This window comes from Asterias rubens, chromosome 2 (genome assembly GCF_902459465.1).
Source record: "Asterias rubens chromosome 2, eAstRub1.3, whole genome shotgun sequence".
In the NCBI taxonomy this organism is placed as follows: Eukaryota; Metazoa; Echinodermata; class Asteroidea; order Forcipulatida; family Asteriidae; genus Asterias; species Asterias rubens.
The window spans coordinates 24,645,834-24,658,129 of NC_047063.1; the positions used below are offsets into that span (position 1 = coordinate 24,645,834).

Consider the following 12,296-nt stretch of genomic DNA (forward strand, 5'->3'; position numbering starts at 1 on the left):
AAAAATTTAATTTGCTTCTTCTACATGACACAAGTCTCATGACACTTCGATAACTTTGTTTTTGAGAGTCATGTTTTTGGGAAATTTATATTTAGCAATCTTGTTTTTCAAGTTTATGTTTGGCGATTGTTGTTTTCGCAAGCATTTGACAGTTTGGGGAGTTTGTTTGAACGTATCTTTCGTTTTCGCGAGTCTTGCTCTTTGTAACTCTATATGTATATTTAGCAAGTCTAGTTTTGTTCAAGTTTGTTTTTTGCAAGCACAGTATGTATGACAGTTTGGAAGTGTTATTTTAAAGTATTTGTTTGGTGAGTCTTGCTTCTTGGAAGTTAGCAAATACTTTTTCTTGGCAGTAAAATGTTTTGCAAGTCTTGCTTTTGGAAGGATAGGGCCTATGTTTGGCGAGTCTAGTTTTATGAAGTCTTTATAGCAATATTGCGCTCAGCATTTTCAAAGTTCCCATAATGTAACAAACGTGTTTATTGGTGAGACACGTAAGGCATATTTTTCTTCTAAAAGCAATTTATTAATATTAAATATGTATATATGATTTGAGGCATTGCATGGTGAGGTATCAATGTATATTTGGTTTGCGGTAACACCATGTGTGTATCTACTTGCCAGGTAGAGTTGTTCTTAGAGAACTGTCTTGCTTTATTCTACTGCCGCGGAGTAGATAATCGGTGGTTCGGGAGACTTCTCAGTTCTGAAAAGACTGTCCTGCTTTTTAACTATTACCAGGGCGGATGGTATAGAAAATAGACTGGACTACTACTTTAGCTTATAGGATCGTAATTAACTGTACTGCCGCGGAGTCAGTTCTGAATTGGTCTCAACGTTTCGACTAGCTTGCTCTAGTCATCGTCAGGAGACTGAAGAGGTAAGAGAAGAGTGGGCTTATCTATAGGGGTTCAGTGGATCCACTGCAGGTCAATCAATGCTCTGATTGGTTGGTGGTTGGCGGGCTCAGGGCTATTGTTACATTCGTTTCAGTTTCGGATAGCTGGCGTTGACTGAGGTTTACAACTGATTTATGTTTAATTCCCTGATTGTTTGTAACGGGACAAACAAAACATTTTTATTATTATTATTTACATATCACAATGTAAATGTTTACAAGGTGCTGTGTCACAACCTCATAGCTAATAACCCTACCAGAAAACACCGGCGCGAAACCCCTTCTCTAAGATTGTGTCCATAGGCGATGTTTTCCTGATTCCGGAAAACCGTTCCAAGGCATCTTGCATTACGTCTTAAAATTACATCTCGACAAAAGGTACGCTATATATACAAGGAAATTGGAATAGGACATGTATAAAATGAAGATGTAAACGAAATCAGAAGTAAATTTTATACAAAGATAGACTACCCTTGAGATGTCTTCAAGGGGGACTCTGTGGGGGTAGACCCATGGGGGCTGATCAGCCTTTCTTGTTTTCAGCGCCTTGTGAGAATGATGAGGTCTGGGCATAATAATAGATTCAAAGCACCGGACACTAATGGTAATTACTCAAAATAGTTTTTAGCATTAACAAAAGTGTTTATGCAAGGAGCAACAGAGATGTTGATAGTTTAAAACATTATGAGAAACGGCTCTATCTGAAGTAAAGTAGTTTGGAGAAAGAGGTATACTCACACTAAAAATTATTAAAAGACTATGGGCCTGAAGCCAGTTTATTAGGCATCTAAAAGCACACATATTTATGCAACAAGGGTGATTTTTCTGTCATTATTCTTTTGCAACGTAGATGACCAATTGAGTCAAATTTGTTATTTTATGCACGTGTTGTGATAAAGTGAGAATACTGTTCTGTGACAATTACCAATGGTATATCCAGTGCCTTTAATTCCTCGGATTTAAGTAACAAGATACTTACAGATACACTAAAATGTGTTTATGGAGTCTACATTATTCCATCACGATTTGCATGGGCACCGAAGAGAAATTAAAAAAATGTGTTATACAGTTTGTGATCAATTTGGATTTCAGATGGTACCAGTACAATTTTGTACATTGACCCAATTTACGTGACGTCACCATTTATTACCATGATCGCGGTCGCGCCATTTGGGGAGTCAGTGCCCCCGTGTACCTGCCATATAAACCCGTAAATACACCGTCAACACGAACAGAACAGTCAACACACTCCAAAACACATTCTAAATCAACAAAGTCGATATTTAACCTTAAATGCACGTCAATTTTACAAAGAGTTAGGACTCGTCTTATCTCGAGTTAGGACGAGTCCTAACTTAGGATTAATCTTAAGGTCTGCATGATAAAGTGCAGGGTTTGGACTCGTCCGAAGTCATAAGATTAATCTTAAGTTAGGAAGAGTTTTGTGAAATCGACGGCTGGGGTGGATTTCACAAAGAGTTAAGACTAGTCTTATCTCGAGTTAGGACGAGTTACTCGTCACAACTTAGGACTAGTCTTGCGTTTTTGAGTTATCCTAGGACTAGTCTTAGTTAGGACTAGTCCTAACTCATTGTGAAATTGACCCCTGGACACCTTTGCTAATTGTTAAAGACAAGTCTTCAAGACCACTTAATATATCTCAACATATAAATAAAATGAAAATAAAAACTGTGAAAATTTGAACTCAGTTTGAATAGGTCATCGAAGTTGCGAGAGAATAATGGAAGAAAAAACACCCTTGTCGCACAAGTTGTGTGCTTCTTGAGAAACAATTTCTTTCTCAAAAACTACGTTTCTGCAGAGGGAGCCGTTTCACAACCCGTTACCAGGTCAGTTTGTATCATGCTAACAATTATTTTGAGTAATTACCAGTGAGTAGTGGCCACTGGCTTAAGTACAGTGACCCGTTAATCCAGAGAAAGGCACTCTTTGTGCATGGCTTGGTCATATTATCTGTCGGATGGTTTGCTAAACGCTAGGTAAACATTATTCAATGGCTACTGGTATGCCCCGTGATGTTTCTCTAAAGAGAAACTAAGTCGTCCATAAGAATTGAATAACGAAGTCTTGTGCAGGTCTTGCCTCAATTATCCGTTAAATGGCTACTGTAATGTGTATTTTTACAGCCTCTTCCTCTACGATGTTTCTCTTAAAGGAACATTACACAATTAGTTTTTGCTAACAAATCAGTTGCTGGCAGTGTGTACACTTTATGTAATCACTTCCAAACCCGTAAGTTTGAGATCGATCAGCCATCTTTGTACCAACAAATTTGACAATCTCAACATTTTGTATATCTTTGTTCGCGGGTGCCATGCCAGTCAAATGAAAAATAACAATTAACTGTCGTGTAGCCAGGGATCACACCCAAGTGTACGATACAACATAGCTCCATGATGCAACCCACGAAGCTTGCAGTAGCCAGGGATCACCTGAAGGGCATGCGAATTTTTATTTCATATAAAATTGACTGGGTGTGAATAAGAAATGATTTTGGGTTAAACAAAACAGCTTCTTAGAGGACATCAATAACGGGGAACCGGCATTTGAGTCACGGTCGAATTCCCAGACTCCAATAAAGCCCTGCCTCATCAGCATTTCTATGTTATAACGGTTTAATTTGCATGTGTTTATCCTTGGGCCACCAGACAAGTGTCTTTCAGTAAGTACCTTTTGGTGCTTAATCCATCAGATACACTGATTAAACGGGTGCCCTGTCCTTTTCGCATAATAATGTGGGTTCCACTCCTAAGACTGTCTAACGTGCACACGTAATTATTAACCTGTCCATTATGAGTGTCGCTAATTAGGCCGTGTCCGAATTGGCGACTTCGGCTACACCTACGGCTAGATCAGCGCGTCTGTCATTGTTGAAGAATAGGCAGATGCCCTAGCCGTTGCTGTAGCCGAAGTCGCCAATTCGGACACGGCCTTACACTCATTGGAGCATGAAGACACTGTTGGTTGGTTAAAGCCATTTGACACTTTCGGTATAAACAGTAATGTCCAAGGCCCACAATTCGTGTATCACAACTTATATATAAAATAACAAACCTGTGAAAATTTAGGCTCAATCGGTCATCGGAGTCGGGAGAAAATAACAAGAAAACCCACCCTTGTTTCCGTACGATTCGTTCTGTCATGACATGTGTTTAAAATAAACCCGTAATTCTCGTTATCGAGAATTGATATTGTTTTAATGTTTTCTCAAAAAGAGAAGTCTTTGTGTAAACCCTGTAAATTATTTGTAAATCTGTGAACTTTTAGTTTTTTTTCTGTACCGAAAGTGTCCAATGGCTTACATTGGATATTATTGGTAATTGTCAAAGACCAGTCCTCTCACTTGGTGTATCTCAACATATTTATAAAATAACAAACATGTGAAAATTTGAGCTCAATTGGTGAAATAATGAAAGAAAAAACATAACCTTGTCACATGAAGTTGTGTGCCTTGAGATGCTTGATTTGGAGACCTCAAAATCTAATTCTAAGGTCTCGAAATCAAATTCGTGGAAAATTACTTCTTTCTCGAAAACTAACGTTACTTCGGAGGGAGCCGTTTCTAGCAATACTATCAACCTCTCCCCATTACTCGTCACCAAGTAAGGTTTTATGCTAATAATTATTTTGAGTAATAACCAATAGTGTATACTGCCATAGTGCACAGGGAGACCAAAATATTGTGATTAGGTCGTGGGTTCGAAGCCCACACGAGTAACATCGGTGTATATGGGTAAAACCAAATTGAATATTTTTGTTATCCCCGATGCAAAACAAAAATCTAAGGTTCCATTACTATTCCTAATCTTTTTTTCATTTTTTGTTTGCGTCGCGGTTTTTTTGGTTGCGTCGCATGAAATTTTTTTAAAATATTTTTTCAAGAGCAGTTCTTGTAGCTTCAAAAGCCTTAAGTTTTCCCCCTGTTTTGCCTTTAAGACCTCTTTTTAATCTAAATTTCTTCCGTCGCATCCCACCCTGTTGCATTAAAATGCACTGATTTAGAAACTGACGCAAAATTCTTCTCTTAAAAAGGAGTCTATTGTGTCGTGTCTTGGTCGAGCGGGTAAGGGCATCGGACTCAAGCTTTGGTGTTTCTGATTAGCAAAGGGTTGGTTAGAATCCCTGTGTCCTTAAGCAAGACTCACTTAACATGATGCTTCGTCCTTAGATGACAAAGTATTCGCATAAACAGGGTTAGTGTTTTGTGTGATCGATTGCAGGCCGTACATGAATTAGCAGACACGTGGAAATTTGGGCTAAATCCGTTGGGTGAGTCAGGACAAAAAAAACTGTGAAAAAAACATGCTATTTTCAACATATATAACACACGAGAACATAATGTTGCGTTTTGAAGGCAGTGGACACTTTATATTGGTAATTACTCAAACTGATTATTGTCATAAAACTTTTCTCGAGAAAGAATTTGGTTTCGATACCTCAGATTTTAGAATTTGAGGTCTCGAAATCAAGCATCTGAAAGCACACAACTTCGCGTCACCATGGTGCGACAAGGGTGTTTTTCTTTCATATCTCGCAACTTCGACGACCGATTGAGCTCAAATTTACACAGGTTTGTTATTTTATGCATATGTTGAGATACACCAACAGTGAAGACTAGTCTTTGACAATTACCATAGTGTCCAGTATCTTAAATGAAGGTTTTTCGGTTTTCAGAAACAGTTTCCCTGAATATAACTTCATTCTATTGACGGGAGTTACAGAAACAAATGTTCTAGTATGAACTACACAATCAGTAAAGCTGCCAGACTAAAATAAAACAATGATATTTGCTTCCCGTACTAATCCTGTATACATTTAATTAGTGTTTGATTTGCCTTAATTGTTGAGTCTGCTGACAAGTTAATTACATTGCATAAGTTGTTCCATAGGCTAATCAAGCCAATCTAAATTTCGATTAATTTGAATCTGATGAAAGCTGATTTGACTTCGTTATTGGATATTCTGCCAAGGACGAATCCACACACACATAAATGTCAGTGATTCTACACACATTGGTCCACTTTTAAGGCACTGGACACTATTGGTAATTACTCAAAATATTTGTTAGCATAAAACCTTACTTGGTAACAAGCAATGCAGAGAATAAAACATTGTGAGAGACGGCTCCCTCTGAAGTAACGTTGTTTTTGAGAAAGAAGTAATTTCTCACTTAAATATTTGAATTGATTTCGAGACCTCAGCTAAGGTCTCGAATTCAATCATCTGAAAGCACATAACCTGCGCAACTTCGCAACTCCGACGACCAAATTTAGCTCAAATTTTCACAGATTAAATTGTTATTTTATGCATGTTGGGATACACCAAGTGAGAAGACTGGTCTTTGACAATAACCAATAGTGTCCAGTGCCAGTCCATATGTGGAGCGTTTTGTTTGTTTTTCTTTTTGACAGGTTCATCTGTCAAAAAAAGTTCAGAAAAATAATTGCATGTATCCCGTTCGCGCAAGCGGAATTGTTTTCTTCTTCGGAGTGTGACGGTTTCGATCAAGTTTTGTTCCGTTTTTCTACCAAGTTACGACACTCCGATTCCGTATGTGGTTCAGAAGTTAACACAGAAATTCATGTTTTGTTTACTTGTGAAAAAATAAAAATGTATTTGAAAAATTTGCCAGACGTAAACTGAAAGTCCTCGATCACAGAGAGCCACCCAACCGCCCAACGTGATAGACTGCAACACCAGAGGGGGTTTTGTCTAAAATATAATTGTTCTTTGTCACAAATGATTCATCGATTCAATTTGAGACATTGTTTTCGTAGGTCATTCTTAGCATGTATGTGTCCCCCACATTTAAAGCCATTGGACACTTTCGGTAAAAGTATTGTCCAAGGCCCACACTTCGTTTATCACAACTTATATATAAAATAACAAACCTGTGAAAATTTACCCTCAATCAGTCATCGGAGAAAGCAAGGGAAAACCCACCCTTGTTTCCGCACGTTTCGCCGTGTCATGACATGTGTTTGAAATAAATCTGTAAATCTCGATATCTAGAATTGATAATTGTTTTGATGTTTTTCTAAAAAAGTAAAGCATTTCATGGATTATTTCATATAATTATTTCAAGAGAAGTCTTTCACCATTACCTTCTGTAAACCCTGTTAGTTATTTGTAAATCTATGAACTTTGTTTTTGTTCCGAAAGTGTAAAATGGCTTTAAACATTATGGAACACAATGACAGTGTACGCGAGCAAGCTATTGAATTGCCGATAGCTTTATTTTTCGATCACGCTTATTTATACGGGCCCAAGTGACATGTTTTTTTTATATTATTTCATTCCATCGAGATCGAAATCACATGTCGGGGAACAAAATATAACAATGGGAATAAAAAAGTATTTCAAGGGAATAAAATAATTGTTTGCATAGGCTTATTAACTTGTTTGTTTGTGCTTTGCTTTTTCAATTTATTTGTCACATGTCCCTTCAGGGGTTCCGTACATTTTTCATGAAATTGGAAGTGGGAAAATAGTTAAATACTATTTGTCTTTTTTTAGCAGAAAATGTGAAGTGGGAAAATAGTAAAATTCTATTTGCCTTTTTTTGCAGTGTGAAATTCGTTTATGTTCGAAGACACCAAAGCAATTGTTCAGAAACACTAATCGTTTGGGAGGAGGGAAGTCAATACATGAAGTGTGCCCCCCCCCCAAAAAAAAAAAACCCCAAATATATATATATATATATATAATAATGATATTTTCTCCATCTGGTGTGGTGACCAAGACAGCTTGGATGAGTTTATTGACCATATCAACTCATTTCACCCCACCATAAAGTTCACTACCGAACAATCTCTCACCAGTGTGAACTTTCTAGATGTGACAATAACCAAGTCTCCTAATGGCCTTGTCACAGATGTTTACAGTAAACCCACCGACACCCACCAGTACCTTCTCTCCAATAGCTGTCACCCTAGTCACTGTAAGAAGGCAATTGCTTACAGTCAGGCCTTACGTATCAGGCGTATCTGTTCCACAGATACCCTGTACAAGAGGCGCTCATCAGAGCTAAGGAAACACCTTTTCTAGGGGACACAGCGAACGTAGGGTCCAACTTGCTATCAACAGGGCTCTCAACGTACCTCGTCATACTCTGTTGACTAAGCTCCTACCAATAGAGTTGCTTTGGTCACCACCTTCCACCCCAAACTACCCAAACTTCCCTCAATTCTCAATAATAACATGCCTATACTTCACTCCTCCAGCAGGTTACACTCAGCAATCACTGAGGTTCCCATGGGTGCATTCCGCCGCCCTAAGAACCTTGGTGACATACTAGTCAGGGCCAAACTTCCCCCAGGTACAGTCCAAACACAACCCCTGACAGATATACTGGGCTGTCACAAATGTACCCGTTCCAAATGCAAAACGTGTCTGCACATTAAGCCCTCACTTAAGGTGAAGAGTCATACCACTGGCTCTTCATACAACATCAAGACCGACTCTGAATGCAGCACGTCTAATGTGGTCTATGTCATATCATGCAAGAGATGTGGGCTACAATATGTGGGAGAGACTAAGACCAAACTTAGTCTTCGCTTTGCGAATCATGTCTCTTCCATAAAGACTAAGAAACCGTACCCAGTCTCTATCCACTTCAACAGCCCCAATCATAGTGTCATTGATGTTGAACTTCTGGTGATTGAAGCTTGCAATGGTGATGACACACACCGCAAGAATAGAGAATCACACTGGATTCACCAACTCAAGACAGTCAAACCCTTTGGACTTAAAATAAACACTGGTGTTAAATAACTTCTCATTACCCTCCACTTCACTTCTGCCTAAGAACTTATATGTTGTATATATTCTGTACATAAAGTATAAATTAACCTAGTTTAAAGTTGTTTTTATAAATTCATCACTGTAACTATCTGATGTAAGTAACCCCCCCTTTTTTTCCACAGGTCCCTCATACCTATTTTTAAAATCATCATACCTTTGATCTTGCTATTCTTATTAATTGACCATTGTTAGTTGCATCATGATGCAACTTGCTCTCTAATCCTACCCTTTCATGTCTCCCTGCATTGTTGTCGAACAATACATTTACCACTTTTATGGTCCAGTAACCCTTCATTTCATTCTAAACATCCCTTGTCCTCGCCACTTCACTCCTATTGGTTCATAGCCACCAATATTGTTTCTGAAATAGGAACTTTGATTGGCTGTTATTTTCCCGCTTCTTTCTGGATCCTTTCCTTAATCCCTTTCCCCCTCTCTTTTTCTATAAATGGATATGTATTTGTTTGTACTTGTTTTATGCCTCTGGAGAAGGTCCGGATTGGATCGAAAGCTAAGGCCATCTACCCTATTCATTATATATATATAATAATGTAATGAATAGGGTAGATGGCCTTAGCTTTCGATCCAATCCGGACCTTCTTCAGAGGCATAAAACAAGTACAAACAAATACATATCCATTTATAGAAAAAGAGAGGGGGAAAGGGATTAAGGAAAGGATCCAGAAAGAAGCGGGAAAATAACAGCCAATCAAAGTTCCTATTTCAGAAACAATATTGGTGGCTATGAACCAATATATAATTGTATAAATAAATAAATAAATAAATAAATAAAAATAAAATAACAATAAAATTAATAAATAAATATAATTATAATGTGTTTTTTACCCAAAATTCGTTTCGTCACATCTTGAGTGTTAATTTTTCAGTGCAATTACAGTTCTGTTGTATGGTTTACAAGAGACCAGCAACAACGACAAAAAGCCTTCGCTGCAAGTCGTTATATAAATGGCTCATAATTCACTCAAGCATAACCGTGACTGCATGGATTTACTATTGCCTACCGTATAACTTACCAGTATAAATTAATATCCATATGCTACTGATAAACTAACCTAAAAAAAATTACCGACAAAACATAAAAAGTAATCGTTGTTTTTGAATAAAAACTGCACATCAAACTTCATGACAGTTTAACAACTTTGTTGTTTTAGTTGACTTAAATCACATGGGCGGTATAACATTTTAATTATGTATGTAAAATCCAATGAGTTTTTGCGACATGTAAAACTTAAAGAAGCTGCCTCTATAATATCTGTGTCCAGCATTTTATTAAATCACCTTTCGCTGATGAAGCGTGTAGACAATCAAGTAAATTAAAGTAGTCCGGAGCTTCAGCCTCTTCAATATTCCAAGAAACAATGACTGTACCGATCGGGAAATGCCCGAAGCAAGACTGATTAAACGACAGTGCTTTGGGCATCGCAGGACATCATTCCTTTAATCCAACGGTTCTTTTCAGAACCACCCCAACTCATTGAGAGATTGTTATTACATGGTGTTACCGCAAACTTTTCTATATCTTACTTCCACCATGCAAAGTTTCAAATCCTACTTATCATTCCTTTATGCAAACCACACGTGGGAGTCTGAACATCTGACGTCACACTTCGAAGCTCGTGAAGGTCACGCCTGAGAGATAGCTGCCTTGAGCCTACGTCTACCCCCGTCCCAAAGCTTGACCTCACAGTCAAATCCTGCGTATAACGTGCTTACAATAAAAACACAAATGCATGCTGCTTCATGCAAACGACCGAAAGTGCTTACGTCACTTCACGTTTATCCAATGAAATCGCCGATTCTGTAACACCAATACCTGTCTTTATTCTCAGGATCGACCAATGCAGTGAGGGCGCTATACCCCATGTTGTGACGTATTGCAATGCAACAACGCCGCGTGTTATTATACAACTTAGCTCTTGGCGGGAAACTGTGGGACATAACCGTCTGCTTCGAGGTCGTATCTTAAGTATCGTGATACCATTTTGGTACTTATTTACTCCTTTCTTGGTCAGCTAGGAAACATCTGCTCTGCGACTGTGGTGAGTGTTTTTACTTTGAGATTCGATAGTGTATTTTATTTTATACACGACAATTATTTTGATATCGCAGTGCACATGTACAAATAAACCCTTGTATGACCCTCCTAAATATTCAGAGACGATGAAAATGTGCCACTAATCCAGCGATTCGTCTATTTTATGTTTTTTTAATTCACAATAATTCAAAATGAATTCCAAAACCTTTTTAATCAAGTTGACAGATACAAAAGTAAACAAAATGGCAACATCTAGGTCCGGAGACAAGCAATAGCTTTTGTTCCCCGGCCTATGGACGGACAGACAATGACAGACATGCATGAAAAGACAGGGGGAAAAACAGGTGTAAGACAGAAAACATGGCCGTTATATACAAAAGCACTTACAAGGAATTAACAATTGAGTTTTCAGGTTTTAAAGCCATTGGACCCTTTCGGTACAGAAACCAAAAAAAAGTTCACAGATTTACAAATAACTTACAGGGTTTACAGAAGGTAATGGTGAAAGACTTCTCTTAAAATATTATTCCATGAAATGCTTTACTTTTTGAGAAAACAGTAAAACAATATAAATTCTCGTTAACGAGAATTACGGATTTATTTTAAACACATGTCATGACACGGCGAAACGCGCGGATACAAGGGTGGGTTTTCCTGTTATTTTCTCCCGACTCCGATGACCGATTAAGCCCATATTTTTACAGGTTTGTTATTTGATATAGAAGTTGTGATACACGAAGTGTGGGCCTTGGACAATACTGTTTACCGAAAGGGTCCAATATGGCTTTAAGTGAAAATAGAACACAACTTGTGCATTGTGGTTATATAAAGATTTGTCAGCAGCAGTGTTGCGGGAAGAATGCTTGAGGTTAGTGTAAAACATGGGTGGAACAAAAAGGTCAAGCATTACTCGTATTACTTATACATAAATTTACCGAAGTATATTATTATGATAATAACTGCTAGCTGGGAGGCAAGACTTAAATAGTGAAGGAACCTCCTCAAAGAAATGAATATTCATGATGTGGCAAAACGTCACCTCCGGCTAGATCATTAGATCATTAGGTTTTCACGGGTTTCAGAAAACCCTTTTATTTGACATTTAGGTTTCCTAGGCGAATCTTCATAGAGTTAAGTCTTTGTTGATTGTGCTAGGTGGCATAACACAATGACTATCTGATGAATGGTATTAACGCATGCTACGGAGATAGATAGTTTGAGTGGTAAAGCTGATGCAGATTTAGAGTTAAATCTAATTTTAAACCACTTCGGAAATAAATCAGGTCCTCCGGTCACGGTTTCTTCCTCCATGGTAGGAGAGGAGAGTGTGTGGAACTGGAGGATCCTCCGGTCACGGTTTCGTCCTCCATGGTCGGAGAGGAGAGTGTGTGGAACTGGAGGACCCTCCGGTCACGGTTTCTTCCTCCATGGTCGGAGAGGAGAGTGTGTGGAACTGGAGGATCCTCCGGTCATGGTTTCTTCCTCCATGGTCGGAGAGGAGAGTGTGTGGAACTGGAG

At 38.3% G+C, this 12,296-nt stretch overlaps 1 protein-coding gene across 1 annotated transcript in view; it reads left to right on the forward strand.

The window, feature by feature from the left end:
• The first annotated feature begins 10,750 nt into the window (after window positions 1-10,750).
• LOC117307087 overlaps window positions 10,751-12,296 on the forward strand; it is an 89,784-nt gene continuing 88,238 nt past the window's right edge. Inside the window, exon 1 of the mRNA XM_033791742.1 lies at window positions 10,751-10,782. The gene's annotated coding sequence lies outside the window, so the exon portion shown is untranslated. The remainder of the gene's footprint in view (window positions 10,783-12,296) is intronic.